This window comes from Cydia strobilella, chromosome 12, assembly GCF_947568885.1.
Source record: "Cydia strobilella chromosome 12, ilCydStro3.1, whole genome shotgun sequence".
Lineage (NCBI taxonomy): Eukaryota > Metazoa > Arthropoda > Insecta > Lepidoptera > Tortricidae > Cydia > Cydia strobilella.
The window spans coordinates 10,049,851-10,069,839 of NC_086052.1; the positions used below are offsets into that span (position 1 = coordinate 10,049,851).

The 19,989-nt window shown below is 37.4% G+C and overlaps 1 long non-coding RNA gene across 1 annotated transcript in view; it reads right to left on the reverse strand.

The window, feature by feature from the left end:
• Nucleotides 1–2,495: 2,495 nt before the first annotated feature.
• LOC134746101 (uncharacterized) overlaps nt 2,496–19,989 on the reverse strand; it is a 328,504-nt gene continuing 311,010 nt past the window's right edge. The window contains exon 2 of the long non-coding RNA XR_010128218.1: nt 2,496–2,632. This is a non-coding gene — a long non-coding RNA (uncharacterized LOC134746101). The remainder of the gene's footprint in view (nt 2,633–19,989) is intronic.

Sequence of the window (19,989 nt, forward strand, 5' to 3'; positions counted from 1 at the left end):
TAATATTTACGAAAGCACACATATTTTAACAAAGTGCAGTCATTATAAAATGATTTGTTCATTATAGTATCAAAATCAGCAGGATTGCCTCTTACTTTTAAATTTTTTACTTTTGTGTTCTGAAAACTCCCAATAGTCAATGGCATCCCAGTCATTCAGCCGACATAATAAAAGTATTTTAAAGAATTTAAATATTGTATAACAATTTAATGAATAAAATAAGCATTTTTTATCTTATATTTTATGTTATTTTCATGATAATAGTGCTTAATAGCTCTTAAAACCCATTTAATATCGTACAAACGTTTACTGTGGCTGTATAAGATTCTGCCTTTGCTCATTTACGCGAGTGTAAGGTTTAAAATAGTACATTTCGATGCTAGTGCGGAAAGTATGTCATTACCAAGAATGACATATCCGCACGTGTATCGACGACGTTTTTTAATACAGTTGCGAAAAAATAAGAAAAGCAACAAGTATTAAGGAATGGAATTCGAAACTTTTTATATTATTAATTCTGTGACATCATTGACATTGACATTATGAAGAGGTGTTTTTCTAGTTTTTTTTCTACTAGAATAGATTTTGTTATTATTATTGAACCCACTTCAATGAGTTTTTTTTTCAAATGCATGTTCTATAAGACAGAAACAATTGTAAATATGAAATAATTGTACTATTATTACCTAAATATCGTTATTTACGATTATTTGTGTATCGTATATTTATAAAAACAATATCGAATGTTGCCTTTGGAAACTTAAAACATTCTTGCAGTAAGAAAATACGCCTCTCCTTTGACAGGTGTTCCGTTCCATTCAGACAACTTATTAAGAACGGTTTTTCAACATTAAAAAATAAACTTGTTATAATACTTATAATGATGAAGAGGTAAGTAATAAAATATGAAATATGCATATTTTTCGTATTCTTACATTAACAGTAGGTTTTTATGTTGATTACGACGTTTAAAGGAAACTAATATAAACACTCATCAATAAGTAGTCATGAATTGGAACAAGTATAAATTAAAAAAAATTGGAAAAGTAAAAAGCACTAGTTCGCGAAAACCAACTTTCCGCACGCTAAACAGCCACGAAAAGTAGCACTTTTTGAGCAACTGTATTAAAAAGTATATTTTTGGTGTATTCCTTTTGGTTCTCGCTTTATGAAATCGAGTAAATCTATTTCTATTCTTCATCTTCTAATTTATATTTGCCTAGTTAACCTAGTTTCGGTACCTCTTTGCAAGAGTTAAACTTGCAAATGTCAAGTTACCTTACGCACTGAACATAAAATATCAGAAACACCTTTCTTCTGATCGTTGCAATAGCAAATATTAAGACGGTGTCTTAACTGCGACTATTCACAGAACAATTGAATGTCGTGATCTTCAAAATTAGTTCAAACTGTTGAAACTATAGGCACATTAGAATGGTCACGTTTGTGAATATTATATGATTTATATGACAACATTGACAACGAGTAATAATCGGTATCTTTCTAATTTAAATCTTACTGCGCATATTAAATTTAACCATTTAGTAACTAGGAATATTAAACCAAGCTATTTTGGTCATGTACATACCTACATATATGATAGAAAATGATTTCGAAAATATTTAATTCTTGTCTTGATTTCGGATCAATAATTGTCATTGCCAATGGAAATGGAAAAGCAAGGAAGGAACTAAGTTTTTTGACGAGTAAATCATTATTCTCGATTAATTAAGTATAATGTATGACCATTATCTCTGCAATATCTCTCTCTCTATACATACAATAAGAAGGTATAAGCCACATTTATTTCACGAATCGAGGCCTTTATTTTTGTTGTTATTGTTTTTATCTAGAAATTATCCAATTGCAATGACATCACGTCACGTCAAAACTATCGCATATAGTCTCTTCTCGCAAAAGCTAGATTTGCCTGTAAAAGCAAATATTGATATAATTGTCTAGGACAGCCGGTTGTTACATTGACTTCTCATGCATTTTAATGTCTGTAATGATAAAAACCGTATCTCCAATTATGTTGCGCGACGAAGTGTGGCGTAATGGCAAGTTCAACGGCGCTACATTGACATATAATCCACCGGGTGAGTCATCGTGCTAGGGATAACTAGCAGACGGTTGATTTCAAGAGCAGATTTATTTTGGTGACAATATTTGGGCTCTTCTAATCTGGTGTTTACATTTCTGTGTTATTTTTTGTTTGATTAAAAGGGAGCTACTTGTTTGCGGCGTTTGGGGTTGAAACATTCATTCATTAATTCATTTATTCCTTTATAAAACATAGTTATACATGTCAAATACAGTATTTCATATTTACAACTATTTACATCTAAGTTACATAGCAAAACACATCAGTATGAATATAATATTAGGTATAATAAGATAATTATGTAATGTATAAAACCCTGGGGCCGTGGGGGCCAAGTGCGCGCCGACTACAAGGAGATATCGGCGTGTCTTATTGAGGCTTCCAGCGACCAGAGGGCTGGGCTATAACCGCGAAAATCGAAGTTCGCAAATTGCGGGCATTTTTCTCTGTCACTCTAATTACGTCTTCATTGGAGTAAAAGAGAAAGATCCCCGCAATTTGCGAATTTCGGTTTTCGGGGTAGCCCCACTGGTCACTATTTCGCGCAGCGCATCAGCATAGCTATACAGCGCGGAAATGCGGCCAGCCTTCTGGGCACCCTACCACACGACCGAGAACCAGGTCAGATTTTTTATTTGTAAGTCTTTTAGTTTAGGTTATTATGTTTTAGCTCACTTTATTGTTTTAAAAGGGTGGACAAGCTGTAAGTGTATTTAGAAGTTGTTGATATATTTTGTCGAGATATATTTTAGAAGTTATTGACATAGTACATATATGTCGTCAAGCTCACTATACTTATTAACCTATCGAATAAGCTGATGCCTTTACTGAATGAGCCTTTACTGATACTGGAAAAACGATATGTAAACATACTACATACCTATACGAAGCCAGGAGTCGTAGCACGGTACGCTTATCACCATGCCTGTCACGTTCTAACAAGTATGTGAGTGCGAAAGTGACGGACTTAGTGATAGGGGAAACCATGCTGCGCGGGCTGGACGTTAGTGAGATGACGATAGTTCATTGCTGGTGTCCTACTTTTTTACCTACGTATAACATGAGTTACACCTGATTATCCATCTGGTTACTTGGGCTTTATAGTCGCCTCCAACCTCCCCTTATAGCGACCCCTTTCCGCACACTAAGTTTACCTTAAGTTCATATGATGAGTGGTTACACTTTCTCGTAACTACAATATTGTGTTCTATAATTTTAAATATTAATATCTTGGGACGAAACCCTTCGTATAATTATGATTGAACTTCACTTACATTAGCCATGAACAATTCCCTCGGATCACTGTTCACACACTGCATACTGATATCACAATGAATGTTAGTCACAATCTACAAGACACCTCATTATTCTAATTACACCATAAGAAAGTTCTTGAATAGATCCTAAAGCAAATATCACTCTTCCCGTAGCTTTGTTCGCACACAACCTCCTTTTCTTACTGTCGTTCGCGCGTATACCCTCTTGTCGTACCCTCAAAAATCACAACAACCTAGCGGTTATTTTACTTAAAAGTGACTACGAGCGCCATCTACTCCATGACGTTGGCAGCTATTAGCCGATTCGCGATATTCGCGACAACATAGTCAGATTTACCCTTTTTAACTTTATCCATAAGAGCCAAGACTTCACGGACAGAATTATTTCTCCTTAGTTTTGCTTAAATTTTGAAATTAGGTAAGTACTAAAGCCAATCTGAAATTTGTTGTGACTTCCGCCTCAATAAGTTGACTCACAAGGAAAGGTACCCAACTGTCCGGCTCCGATTAGATTTATTTTTCTATGTTGTATTGCTTGAACAACACAACACTCTCTACAGAAGTTAGAGGGCTGGTCCGTTTTCAGTACTTTGGAGGACGATTTCTCCCAATAGGTTGAGGTTGGGCAGCTAAAAAGAATACGTGTCTGTGTTTTAGACTACTCTACATTGTAGAGTAGTCCAAAGTACTGAAAACGGACCAGCCCTCTAACTTCTGTAGAGAGTGTTGTGTTGTTCAAGCAAATTGCTAGTTAATTACTGGTTTGATTATATCTTCGAGAACATAAAAAAGTAATGGACGTGTTTTGTTATATTAGCTCACTCATATTTTACTAAAATCTCATATTAAAACAAAAAACTGAAGTGTTTTTTTGTAAAAATATAAAAATAGAGGAAACGGGAACCTATATAGTAGAGTCCCTCTAAGCTAACTTTTCTTTTCATAGAAATTTGTCATTAATTATGTCATTGCCAAACTTTGTCAGCAAATGTCTTGCAGAGTTAGTGAGTTAGTTGGTCCGACTCTTTCTGACCAACTAGACCAGACCTGGTTTAATTGGTATAGGTCCACCTCTTTAACCAAGGCAAAGCGCTACATCCTAGATTCTATGTACATTTATATGATTCCGATCCAAGATCCATTATATTTTGTGTAAGATGTATAAAGTCGGAACGGGCCCACTGATCATCAGTCCGCCGGACGATATCAGCCTGTCAGTTAGAACAAAAATTGGACAGTTCCGAACAACTGACAGGCAAATATCGTCCGGCGGACTGGTAATCAGTGGGCCCCTTAAGACAAATTCGTGCCGCTTATTTATATTAAAAAATAAAATAAAATAAATTTCGTTTATTTCAGACTTCATAATGGTCCATACATGTTAGTACTTAATACTATCTTAAGCAACTAAACTTAAATTTAAATAAAGTTGTTAAACAACAATATTAAAGTTGATGTTTGAGAATTCAGTGGTTACAAAATATGGCGCCTGTACATTGTCAATATTGTCATCTGATTCGGGTGTCAAACTAGGGATCACGTTTTTTCATAGACTTTATCTATCTTTTTACAATCAATGATTCTTTTTCTGTATTTTGATAAATAATTGATTGCACCAGAATGCATGCTGCTATAACTGCTTATACTTTACGTAATAGTTTATTTGCCGCGCATTGGCGCTAGCTAATTTTGTACGCGCGTCCGTCGACAGAGCCGGACGTTGTAAAGATTTAGGCGGTAACTTTACGCGGTATCTTTATAATTATCTATGTACGGCCGGTCATGTCAACGATGCCGGATAAGGAGATTTATATCGCGCGGATGTCGCTAACAGAATACAAGTTGTATAATGTACAGGTGGGCTTATAAATGGGGACGGGTGAACAAGGGTCCCAGTTAACGTTTGTCTTCAACCTGGTTTTTGTGACCTTGAATTGAATTTTTAAATTAACCGTGGTTTTGGTTTAAAATGAACACTTTCTCACCGGATCACCAGTGAATACTACCATAATCCCTGGGGCAGAAGGACAGGAAAGCAAATGAAAGTGGATATTAGATCTAAAGGATACAATATCTGGACTGTTTCTGAAACAGGGTAACGTAGAAGAAGAAAAGAAGGAAGCCAGATTCCAATCTAATATGGGAGGAGGAGAAGTATCCTCCTCCAAGAAGAGAAAGGGAGAGGGATAAATAGATGACAAAACATACAGTCTAAATGTGAACCTCCTTTTTTGGAAGTCAGTTTAAAAATGGCATTGAACTACCGAATCGTGTACATATTCATTCAGCAATAAACGCTAATGATAGGGAGCCGACGGTTGAGAGGTGGGCGACAGTCGTGAGTCAATGGTTGTGGGTGGGACAGCTGACGCGAAGGCCGGGGGCTTGGTCATCCGGAGCCATTCACTTACGCTGAGGTTCTTTCTATATAGAGAAGCTATGCCTACTAAAATACATGATCATCATCATCATCAGACAGAAGTCCAACCTCTGAACATAAGATCTCTCGCAAGAAGGTTTGTGGGTTGGGGCTTCTTTTCTTACACCAGTTACACCATTCCTTTGCAGATGTATGCGAGGTTCCTCGCGAGGTTATTTTTTCGTCTAAGGACAATATATGTACTTAAGTAAAAAAAAAATCGAGGCGTTTTGGATATTTATTTGTTACATAACTAAGTGTTCAAAATTTCGAGCCTTACCTATGTCGAAATCTCTACGATTTAGCCCTTGGTGATATAAAACTGCTCTTTATTTATTTACTTTAGCATATTAATGCCCTCTACTACACAGGTAAAATTTTGTACAAAAATTTTATACTTACGGCAGTTTTGCCTAAGTAGGAATTAGTGTTGTTATGAAGTAAGTAGGTCGCTCGCTCGGATACGGATAAGTATTTGCAATGGAATCAACTATGAATGGTTTGTCTCAACATTTCAATCCTCAGCAAGTCGGTTGTCTACAAACATCCGTGTGCTTCACTGCGTCTAATAACCTGAGGCCCAACCGCAAAAGTCGTGAATCGAAATTTCGTTACCTGCCTCTATCGCACGAATAAGGAAGAGCGATATAGAGGCAGATAAAGAAATTTTGAGTGTCGTTTTTCGCGGTAGGCCTTCTGTACAATGCTTTTGCACAGGCAATCGCCTGTGCCTGTCGTATGAATCAAATGAGCAATGCGATAATTGACAGTTGGTACCGTCTTCGCAGCGACGAGTAGCTGACGATAGTACAAAAAATCTAGCTGTGACTCATAGATGTGTATTCTCATAGGCTTGTCACCGTGAGCGACTCGTACTAACCAAAGTAACATGATTTGGAGACTACAACTATGAGCACAATTATACTGGTCAATGTAAGCTAGTCCGTGCACGGTAAGCGATTTGAATGAAACCACTCGTTTATGGGATACTTTTTGCCGGTGCCATCTCACTGTAGGTACATTACGGACGACCATTTTTCCAAGTTTCGGCAATCAAATACACTCGGCTTTCAACTTTGTAAAATGGTACGCAGAATTCTAAATCAATTGACAATAAGAGACGACGAAAGGCAAAGTTGGTTGCGGCCGATATACTGTTTTAGATGTAACAGATCTTGACATTCTTGACTCACTCGGTTTCACTCGTCTGATGATAGCTTGGTTGGATACCGCGCTCTGCGATTAGGCTGGCGGTGTTTAGGGTTGAGGTTGACCCGTCGACCGTTGAACAATTCAACTGAATTTACTTTCGTTTGTTTCTACTTTTTTTATACCTACCTAAACTACCTACCTGCCTACCTACTTTATTTTTGTACTTGAAGAGCTAACCAGTAATTTATTACGAACTCGTTACACACATTAGAATCGGACTCCTTTCTTTAATATTTTAATATTAGGTAGTTATTTAAACTACCTTTCTAACCAATTACATATTCTTGAGTGAAACGGTAGGAATGTAAAGTGAAAATGTGCATTCAAAAAGTTAAAATATGATAGGTACCGATTTGATTTACCTAATATCTGATTATTCTTAATACATCTCGTATACAAATCTAATTATCAGAATGAAAATATTTACTTCCTTATTATCTAAGATAACATCAACTAAGTAATTCTCGTATCATGTTTGATTTGCATCTAAGCTAGACAGACGAAATAATGTACCTGTCTACAATAACACAAAACAAAACCAGTTTTGGCAGCCCTGTAAACGGAGCGACTGTCTAAACTAACGGGCGAATTCCTTATAAGAATACTACAGGTCAAATCAGGGTTGCCATCAGATCGGTGTCAGTGTTCCACGTTTTCTCCTATATGTCATCAGCCGGCTTGAAAGACGTAATGGTGCCTACAGGGAAATTTTCATGCAGACCTTAATGATATAATGACGTGTTTAAATTTAAATTCTTGATGAATTTGTATGGACTTTCTATTTAAAATTTTGGCAATGTCTTTGTTTAAGAATGTGTGTAGTGTACTTACTGCCTTTGAAGCCATAGTTAAACTGTTACTTCAACAGCTTGTGACAACTCATAAATGTAGTTGTTATATTGTGTAAACACAAAATTGGAGAAAAAATCTACTTTCTGTAACTTTGATCCAATGCAAAATATAACGGTTTACGAGAATAAAATTTAAACTAGGTAGACATTATCGCATTTATCTGGGGGCACGGCAGTGCCCCCGCCAAGTCGAGCAAAACAAACACGCACGGCCGTACCATCGTTTTCTCGAAGCCACTCAGGCCATTTTCAACGTACTGTAATTTTGTGATAGCATAGGTCTCAATAACATGTAATTTTAACATGTAGTTTAAAAGTTATTGCATGTCAAAGTTCCTTAGTTTTGTCACTGACACACTCACTCACGATCATCATAATTCTAAGGTACTTCTAGCAGACCCACAAGCTCCAAATTTGAAACGTAATTAGTTTTTAGCCAATAAAAACTTAAAAATACTGCAATATCAGTAACGTTTTAAAGATTTAATAACGGCACAAGTAAGTTTGTAATCCTATATAAATATATGCGATAACAAAGTTAAGTTTGCAGTTCGTACAATTAGTAGGTTAAGTATAGGTACGATGACTGTGAGTATGAATGAAGATGTGTATAACTATTATGATATGTGTATACATAGTATGAGTTTGGTATGGGTATGAGTACACGAAAAGAAGGCCTGCCTACAAAAAGAGATGAGATCCCATCAAAAACATTACATGTATATAAAAAGATGCAAGTCTCGCAACGCAGTTCTTCTACTACAAAAAAGTTTTTAGATGTAATGTGAAACCTAGTCGGTTATTTTAGTCAGTGCCAGGGGGTGTTAAAACCGTAACAATATTAGATACCTTTATTTTTCAATACATATAATGACTTGGCAATCGCACACAATGCTTTAGCTGCGCTATGTTCAATTAGTTAAATAGATGACGAATTTTCCTTATGTTGCTATGTAGCCGTGCGAATGCCAAGTCATTATATGTATTAAAAAAATAAAGGTATCTAATATTGTTACGGTTTTAACACCCTCTGGCACTGACTAAAATAACCGACTTGGTTTCACATTACATCTGAAAACTTTTTTGTAGTAGAAGAACTGCGTTGCGAGACTTGCATCTTTTTACATGTAATGTTTTTGATGGGTAATAGTTACACGTATTTTCAGATTTCGGTTAATGGTGTGATACTATTTACTTTAATTCTTAGTCTATCAGTGGTGCGAGGCGATAAGGACGCACGCAAATTGGTGTCATCGCTTTTACTCTCGCATTCTTCGATGCCAGGTTCGCTATATTTATATGAAGCGTAATGCGTATTGCACTATAATTAAACAAAAACAAAGTTGGTTAGAAATAGAATAATGTGTCTGCATCGCCGAGTATAAAGGATATTTATTTGAAGTGTACGACGTGCATTCTTGATAAATATTGTTAGTTGATAATTTCGTAAGCCGGCCTTAACCTTTGTTAGAATTTACGATTTCGATAGAAAAACCTTCGTAGTAGACTACTACGAAAGTTTTTCTATTGTGTCCTTGCTCAAAACTACTACTAGTAGTTTTGACCAGGGATCGATAATAGGTACATAATAATTTAAGTATCATAACTATCGCTAGTTTAAAACTGCATATTATTATTTTATTACAACTGTCGTCATGCCACGTCGACGCAATAATGCATCATATTTAAACTAATTTATATATCTAAATCTTGTTATTGAATCATTATATTATGTAAACCGCATTAAATCTTTTGCGAAGTTTAAAAGATATAGCGTACAGGCAGACTAGACCGTGCTCACGGGGCGAATTTGTTTTAGCTGCTTAGATATTTAAACCAAATCCCGGCAAAGTGAGGAACGATTAAATGTCGCCTATGTTTCCTGGGTTGAAAGAGTCGCTTTCGTATAAACTAGCCATGCACCATTTCTTGGGATTAGGTTGCCGAGCACACGCCGTGCTATTGGAAAAGGGAACTAAGATAACGAGTAAACATGTTTTTACTGTTCCGTAGATATTTTGGTATTAATAAGGCGTTATTAAAAAATAAAAAACTATATGTACGTATTTTAATTACCCATTAAAACACCGGACAAGTGCGAGTCGGACTTGCCCACCGAGGGTTCCGTACTTTTTAGTACTTTTTGTTATAGCGGCAACAGAAATACATCATCTGTGAAAATTTCAACTGTCTAGCTGTCACGGTTCATGAGATACAGCCTGCTGACAGACAGACAGACGGACCAGCGGACAGACGGACAGTGGAGTCTTAGTAATAGGGTCCCGTTTTTACAATTTGGGAACGGAACCCTAAAAACACCCAGCTACTTAATTAACCCTTTTCCAGGCGTAGTACGATTAACGACCACATACGCGCCAATAGAATTTGAACCTTAGTAATCCGATTTAAGGTACAAGTTATATTGGACTTTCGGCAAATGTGGCGTCTTCAAATTTAATGAATCTTCAAAGCTGAATGAATTGGAATATAACTATTTGGATTTTCTGGGAAAACCGTGTATATTGGTGCGGTCTGGAAAAGGGCCAACTGTGTTCTGCAATAATACAAATTATTTGTATTATTATTCAGACGTGCAATTTGTATACATAGCAGTTAATTTAAGAAAAAACTTCTTCTGAAAAGTTATCACAATTTATATTTTACATTTTACAACACAAACATGCTGCCATCTGTAGTTTATTTCGTGTTATAAGATAGAGCGCCATCTAGTGCTCTTGTGTTGCACTACTGGGAGCTATTCATTTGGACCATATCGCATCTTGTTTTCAGGCCAGTATCTTAGTTTCCTTTAAAACTCACAGATGTCTCTTTCAGTAATTTTTAAAAAACAGTGAAATTCTGCTAAAATACATTTTTGGCCTAGGAAAATTGTTCCGCATGTAGAGAGGCGCCAAATAGTTTTTATTTTAATCGTCTAATCCCGAATTTTTTGAAATCACCATAATTCCATCAATAAGAGTAAATTTTTGGAATTACCCGATATACAATTACACATTTTCTCTGGTTTTTTTACGGACATCGTTTTTCATGAGGTTGAGAACATGGCGAGATATAGGTAATAAATACTTAAGGGCCACTTGCACCATTCACTAAACCGGGGTTAACCGGTTAAACCTGGAGTTACTATGGGTACGAGTACAATTTGACACAGAGTTAACGGTTTAACCGGTTAACCCCGGGTTAGTGGGAAAACCAGTGCACATGGCAGCTACTGCTACAGGCGGACCGCGGGCCGTGTGTGGTTATACATATACAGGTTGATTCACGAGACGTAAACAGGGCCAACTTACAATACCTACCTAATTTAATTAAGATTTAATCATGTAGAAAAAAAATTATGACACTTGAGTGAGATACGCTGTTTCAAAAATAACTCTAGATTCTGATTTGACACTTGTCAGGGATAAAGCAAAAAGTATTCTCCATGGCAAAAAGTATCGGTATTTGACGGAAGTATTCTAATTTTAGGTGGTCCATGGCATGTCTTAAATAATTTTAACTTTTTTTTTCAACACTATAAAGAAATGACGTAAATCTTACTAATACTTAATACTCTTACCAAACAGTAGCTAATCGTCTACTAAATGCGAAGGGTTGATCCCCGGCTTACGTTTCCTGAATCATCCTGTATAAGTATTAACGCGCTTTAAATAGTAACTTAGAAGCAGAGTGCACTGCATTGAAAGAGATGCACGGGCAATAAATTAATGTCAAAATGAGATCAATCGACATCAATTATCGGGCTCTACAAGTTCGCCTTAGCAGACAGTTAGATTGTTGTGTCGATGACGAATTGACGTTGCCATGCGGATCAGTCATAAGTAAAACGAGATTGAGTTTCTAGTTTCTGTTGGTTGTAGTAAGATCTCTAGAGCTTACAACTCGTACCGTCGTACTTGAGAGTTTTAAGCTCTAGAGAGAGCTTGTGCATCTTATTCTCCTGATTCACCCGCCCGCACTATAGGTATTAGGTACAGGTTGCAGGATACATACAGTACACACAAGACAGTACGACATCTTCAAGAAAAGGCATAGCATATTAGTGACAGACTGACAGACGATAGCAATACGTTTTCGATACAATTTAAATAGGAAAGTCATGTCCATTAGTATCTATGTTCTAGAATTAATCTTATATGTATATATGTTTATGTATGTGTATGTATGTTTTTTTTTTCTTGCCTATTGTCTTCATTGCTAAGTTAATTTGTATTTTAGTTACTCCCTTATTAGTTATCATTTGTATACGCTCTGTTTACATATGTGGCTGCGATAGTGCGCAACCTTAGTATAGTACCTGTGAGTTCCTATAATTGGCTTCCTGTATCAACTATAATTTTTATGTTAATGTTACAGCTGTTGGATCTCCAAATATATAAAATAAATAAATAAATAATGTATATCATAGGCGCGTCACAAGACTGTCAAGATAATGTGAGCGTCAGAGATATGAAACCTTTAATAGAAATCAGTGTACTTCTCCCTAAAACGAGCTATTTGACCATAACTATAAAAAATATCAAAGTGCCAAAACAAAACATCACATCACCAGCAGACAATCATGTTAGTCACGTGTAGATGTAACCAAAGATAGATATAACTCCGTAATAGATGGATACAGTCTATGGAAAAAACGTGCCTCGAAAATCACGAAAATTTGATTCTCGATCAGATGGCGCCACTACCTTTGGCCTACTCTCGTATAGAGGGCGTTGACGGTTTCGGTTGTTATTTAACAATTTTAACGCATATCAGTGAAAGAACATGGGTCAAAATCATAAAAATAATGCAAATAAAAAAAAACATTTATCCATATTTAAATACATTTTATCGTATTTTTATAAATCTTCATTTTGAGTTTTAAAGTGTGTCGATAGATGGCAGTGAATTTACTGTGGTTACAAAATTTACTATTGCAGTACCGCTCTATCCTATTATATCCTCTTTGATGTAAGTGACAGTTGTTCAGACATATGACGTAGTCGGATTTTGTTCGGTTATATATACCTAGTTGAAAAGGCAAGCTCTAGCGTGTTCGTGTCTTATAAGCCGCCATTTAACAAGCTAACGTACAGTGACAAAGCAGATGCACTTGTACACCCAGCCGCATACTTTAGGCATGAATTCATTCAAAATGTGTCGAAACAAATTTGCCGAACGCTGTATACCCATACACAATACACACACCCTTACCAAATGATCAAGTTTCACATCCAAATTCGAAAAATTATCTGGCATAGGTAAAGCTTGAAAATATGTGAAAATTTGGCTACGCATTATCGCGAGTGAGCCGAACACTCCGAACCAACACGTTTCCCATCCAATTTCGATAGAATCCTAGATCACAGATGTGTCAAGACATAATAAATAACGAAGTGTCAAAACAACACCATTCGCACCAGCAGACAATCGGATCGGGCACGTGGCGTCGACAGGCGGCCTGCGAACGCATTAATCGCGGCAGCCGGTCCATCCGTCACTCGACACGCGACTCACATCGTGATGTACCCCCGGTGTTAGGTTAGGACTGGTTACGAGATGCGTGAAATCCCAATGGGATCAAAAATTTGATGCCCGATGCAAACCTTGATTGTTAACTTCTATGTCTGAAAGCCAAAAGGATATTAGAACCGATGAAATTGTGGATATTTGGTTCACCAGTGGTTATAAATTTCTGTAATAGAAAAGATAAATTAGAACCTAACACAGATGTGTGCGGGGTCACTTCGTTTAGGTGACTCAGTCTGGTCTGCTCAGCAAGGGAGTACTGCGCTCCTGTTTGGCTAAACAGCGCACACACTGGAAAGGTCGAAGTCCAACTCAGGGACTGGCCCGCTATCCCTTACAGAGGGTTTTGTAAGGGTTTTTCATGAAAAAACGACAACAAAATAATAGCGAGTCTGACTCGCGCACGAAGGGTTCCATACCATTACGCAAAAAACGGAAATAAAATCACGTTTGTTGTATGGGAGCCCCACTTAAATATTTATTTTATTCTGGTTTTAGTATTTGCTGCTATAGCGGCAACAGTAATACATCGATCATCTGTGAAAATTTCAACTGTCTAGCTATCACGGTTCATGAGATACAGCCTGGTGACAGACGGACAGACGGACAGACGGACGGACGGACAGCGGAGTCTTAGTAATAGGGTCCCGTTTTTACCCTTTGGGTACGGAACCCTAAAAATGACCCCTAAGAGAAAGTTAACCATTCGGACCTGCTCGCGTTAGTGCAGATGCAGCCCTATGGACGAATACATTGGATATAGCTCTTTAATTTCTAGGGTTCCGTACCCAAAGGGTAAAAACGGGACTCTATTACTAAGACTCCACTGTTCGTCTGTCCGTCTGTCTGTCTGTCCATCTGTCTGTCTGTCCGTCTGTCTGTCACCAGGCTGTATCTCATGAAGCGTGATAGCTAGACAGTTGAAATTTTCACAGATGATGTATTTCTGTTGCCGGTATACAAATACTAAAAAGTACGGAACCTTCGGTGGGCGAGTCCGACACGCACTTGTCCGTTTATTTTTATTTTAAATATTTTAAGCGACTCGAATATTGTTTGCCATACGATTAAATAAATAAATAGTACACCTGCATCGTCGAATGCAGTCTCGACATTCAGAGGTCAACAATCTGCATCTGTTTCTTAAACAGGATTACTAACACACACGTTGTTACACACAAATCGCAATACATTTACTATAGGGGAATGGAAGACTGAACAGGAGATTTAAATAGTTTCTCTGTTGTGGTCAATATTTTGTCCCATATTTTCAGTTCCTTCCATCCATAATACGATTCTAAATCGCTTTCAAGTAAGGCCCGATGTTTTACCCAACAGCAATAGCAGCGGCACATATATTTAACGGGCCAAAAGTATGTGCCGCCTTGAAATCGTTTTCTAAATAAAAATATATCTAGTTCGCGTTCAAAAATGTCTGTCACAGTCTAATTGTTCTACATATATATATATATCACTTTTAGCTAAGTTATTAGAGAATGTTACATATAACTTGGTACTTTCGACGCGTAGTCTGATCCGTTACTTTTGTTACTGACTGTACAAAAGGAAAACACGTGAAATAAAACCTGGACGCTTCGCATGTGTCACAAATTGTATGAATGAAGGCTCAAAGGCGAGTACAAATATATAGCGCCGCATTCTATACGCCCGGCCGGTCATTTATATTTATAACTCACCGTAAGCGGGGCCATTCAGACGGGGTTTTATTTTTGACATTTATCGAACACCTATGATATTTCGCCACACAACATGAATGCAACGGAACAGCTCTCAAACCCCTGAAGATGGATGCACGCTGCATCTGAAACATGTCGCGCTTAACCTATTTATTTTACGCTTTTTTCCTGGTTGCCTCAGGAAGAATTACAAATATTTAGACTTATCGTGCACTTCGCTGGTGCACCGCCCATCACCCATATTTGTCCTAACATGGAAAACTTTTTCGAAAATCTTCTTTGAAACCCAAACATTCATCCCGCTGTACTTAAGTGTTTTTCACATGTTAATAAAACATATTAAGTAGTAGATCATAAGGAGACCACATGATGTAACTAAAGTAGCCAAGTGCTCGAATCACGTAAATTGCGCATGCTAGATTATTTTAAATTAGTCACCTTTTCTCTTTAATTTATACTAAACACAGAAATATTCATCACCATAACGTATCAAAAGATTTAAATGTGCACAATTGTTAAGGGCCACATTATTCTGGCTTCCCAGAGGCGACAAGTGTCGTAGGGATCTTTAATAACAGGCCTGGTCCATCCATCAGTCGCATATATTGTCCCCGACTCGCGGAAATTGATAAACCCTGTTCGAATCTTTTTTAGTTTCACTATTATTTTGGAACCGACACAGGAATATATCAGGGCTTCAATTAAATGCAGTTATATGATACTATTAACGAGAGGATACTATTTGCCTATGTTTGATTTTAAAATGATAATTCTAGTGGTTTATGAATTTGATCTGGATTTGTTATGGACACGATCTGTCAGTGTCGAAATGGTATGGGAGCTCAGGAGGGGTTTTTTGTAGTTACTCGAGCGTGTCGTGTCGGATTAAGATATGAGTGATACCTTTCTTGCTACCGGTGGAATCTACTTTAACAACTTTTAGTTGGTCCGTTGGTTGGCGGGGGCTTGGTGGGCAGTTAAAAAATCATTGAGTAGATTGTGGATTTGTCCGTATCATCTCTTGTCAAAGTATACGAGTATGCCTTCCCACCATAAGACTATTCAAATAAGGTAATCAAATAATTCAAACAACGTCTATCATAATTCTGCCAAAGATGGACCGGATGGACAGAGGACGCAGCCAGAGAAGACCCGCGCAGTTACGAGTAAATGTCGGTTGAGGGCAAAGCTAAAGGATTTCCACACTGGCAGTCGGCCAGTGTGGAAATGCTTTAGCTGGGGAGGCGGCGATGCTAAATGTGTAGTCGTACTCGAACGTCGTAGAGACCTATTGGAATCGAAAGATTAGTTGATAGGAAGAAAAAAGGTTATATAATATTTTATTTTTTAGCAAGCAGGAAACTGTCTACAGATATGTAAAAATGTAAAAAAAAACACCATGTGGAGCTACTCGAGCGCGTCAGATATTGGTAGTGTCAGTCCTGCAACATGTCTCTGATAACAAGTTAATCTGCCGGTTTACATGGTCAGGGTGGTCATAGGGAAGGCTAGAAAATTTGGAAAAAAAATTACTCGAGCGCCTCAGATATTCAAAGGGGTTGTTAAATGGACATCACAAAAGTGTCTATTCAAATAATCTGACGATTTCAGCGTTCCATAAGTAAATGGCAGTCACAAAGTTGCAAAAAAAAACCGCCATCTTGAAATACTCGAGCGTGTCAGATTATTATATAGAGAGGTTCAGATTGATGTCCCAGTTATGTGAAACCTTATTCTGACGATTTGAAAGTAAATTTTAAAAATTCCTGTCGTATATATATAAATATATACTTTATTTGTAAACATATTGTGCCTAAAGAACTGCGTAGTCGTTCCAGTAGACCGCCGCCAAGTAGACCAAAATCGACCAACGGGTTCAAGAGACACCACAGTATTCACAGTTTATAGATTTCTGAATGAATGCTGTTTAAAATCGAATTTTACTTATTAGTAACTTCAAATTTAGCATCTTGGGCTCCCCTATTATTAACAATACTTAAATTATTTCGTTAAAAGCGTATTATAGCTGTAGCGGTTAGCAAAATGAAACTGCACTTTATGCAGAAAGCAAGCCGCTTTGCCCAGTGATACTAGGGACCAATCTGAATGATTTCATCCGAGGAAACACAAATTTCATCCACTAGAATTCAAGATGGCGGACCTTTTCTAAAATGGCGGCTGCAAAATTTCAAAAATTGTAGACACAAAACGGGTGCACCGATTTTAGTGATTGATATATCAATCAATTTGTATTGACACCTGTAATCGGAAAAAAATATGCCATTTAAGAAATTAAAGATGGCGGCCGAATATTAAGAAAATTATGTTTTTTTTTCTTTTTTTTCCTTCTACTGAAAATAACAACTAAATGTTCTATAGTATGGTCACATATTCTTTCATTTAAATGAAACCTGATAATATTAGCTACAAAATAAAATAAAAAACTTGACAATCCGTTGAGTAGTTTTTTAACTATAAGCATTACAAAAAGCGCGTAACTCCCGTCTGAAACGGCCCCCTCGCGTCAAAACTGACAACTTCGATGATATTTCGTTATATTTAAAGGTAAAAAAAGAACAGAATACATATTCACTTTATTTATTGAGCTATAAATAAATGTATTGTCGCTTATTATTTGTGACGTTCCACGCAAAAAGGAACCTTATGGAGGCTGGCGCTTACGTCGCATAGCACCGCGATAGTATTGGAGCGGCGTTAATAATAGCTTAAGCGCCAACCGCCATAAGGTACTTTACCCGTGGGACGTCACATTTACTCCTCTTTATCATCTTCGTCCGATGTGGTTGAACTGTAAAAAAAGAAAATTCATATGAAATCAGAACAAAATATACCTACCTAATATAATTAAATTGAATATATAGAAATGAACTACGCCAAACTGTCCCGCCCCTCCAGTACTATTTCAATGTGTGTAGTATTGAGGGTACATGAAATACCTGAACAGTATATAGCATTAATTTAGGATATGTATACAAATGTCACCACCCAGATAGTTTGTCCAGCTGGAACCTGTGAAAAGTTTGAAATAAGCAACGGAGTGCATCAAGGGTCAATATTAAGCCCGTTATTATTTAACGTCACCATAGATTACCTAACAAGGGCTCACCAAAAACCAGTGCCATGGAACATATTATATGCTGATGACGTCGCCCTAATATCAGATAATGTCGAAGACCTCCAAAATCAACTAAACATTTGGACTAAATCATTAGAGGAAAATGGTTTGAGAGTAAGCCGTAAGAAAACAGAACACATGTCATGTTTGTTTGACGGTACAACAGATCCCAACTCAATCAAGCTCTACATAAATGATGTCCCACTGCCTACAGTGAGAGAACTTAAATACTTAGGGTCGATAATCAGCAACAATGGTAAAATTGATAGAGACGTAACTCATAGAACCACAGTAGGCTGGATGAAGTGGAGGCAGTTGACCGGTGTTGTGTGATAACAGAATGCCTTTAAAAAATAAAGGGTAAATTATATAAAACCGCAGTGCGACCCGCCATACTTTATGGAACCGAATGCTGGGCATCAACAAAACAACACGTTCAAAAACTGCATATAACAGAGATGCGCATAATTCGCTGGTAAGCTGGAGTCACCCGGAGGGATAGGATCCGTAACGAATACGTGAGAGGCAGTTTTAAAATCGCTCCTATTGAAGAAAAACTGAAAGAAAAGCGACTACGCTGGTACGGTCACGTACTCAGGCGGTCTTCAGATCACATGGTACGAGTGGCATTGGATCTACCAACGACGGAACGGGGCCGTGGAAGACGCCCTGCTACTTGGCTGACGACGGTCTAAAATAGCACAGACGCCAGAATAGCACAATATCGTCCTGTGTGGAGAAAGAGGACAAGGAGAGCCTACCCCAGATAATGGGAAAAGGCTTAGGTAGGAGAAGAAAAATGTGTGTAGTATTGAAATAGTAATGGAGGGGCGGGACAGTTTGGCGTAGTTTATCTATAAGTACCTTTCGTTTTTGCAGTTGGCTTTGCATATGCTGCATTCTGCATTGCACTGTGCAGGGTAGACCCACCCTCCGACACGTGCAGCACATTGTTTCGCAACCTTTTTTACAGCCGCAATGGTCCAGGTATGATAATTCACGCCATATCTCCCTGGCGGACTATCCTGGACTCGGTTTCAAGGACGCATACTTGGTGGAGGAATTCAATTGGATGCAAGGTATCCCCCCTATCTTAATTTGACGCGCTCGAGTAACTCAAAAAATCCCCTCTTGGGCTCCCCAACCAATTGGGCCGGCTTACATAGCAGTGGACGTCTTTGGGATGATATGATGGTGATGTCGATGAACATTTCTTAGTTTTTGTAATTATTAGTGTTATTAAAAAGGTGTCAATATAACTCGGTATAAGTTTTGGATTCCCTCTAATCGGCAGCGGTCTGACTAGCGGCTATAAATCGGATCAGGTCCGATCAGAAGCCTTATTTGTACTAGGAAATAGAAAGAAACCGGCTTAAATCTGCTTTAAAGAGAGACACAAATATTTATAATACCTAAATCTCAAAGTTATAGTGTAGTTCAATGAATTTTTTTTTATTTGAACATCTCAAATTGTCTAAGGAATCTAAATGTGCTCAATTTACGAAATCGCTTTTATTTCAGTCTCAATATATTATTTTGTTGAAAACTTTATCCCACAGAAATCCAATAAACGTCTTAGACCCGAAAAGAAATTACTTACATTCTTGATGAAAGATTTCTGAACCTCAGTGCGAATAAGTCTGTGTTGCCTGTTTTCTTTGTAAGCGATATTTTTATCAGAACACAGTCACCTACAACCCACAGAGATCCTTCCAAAGAAACATGACAAATGAAACAGTGAAACCTAATTTGGTGTGACATTTA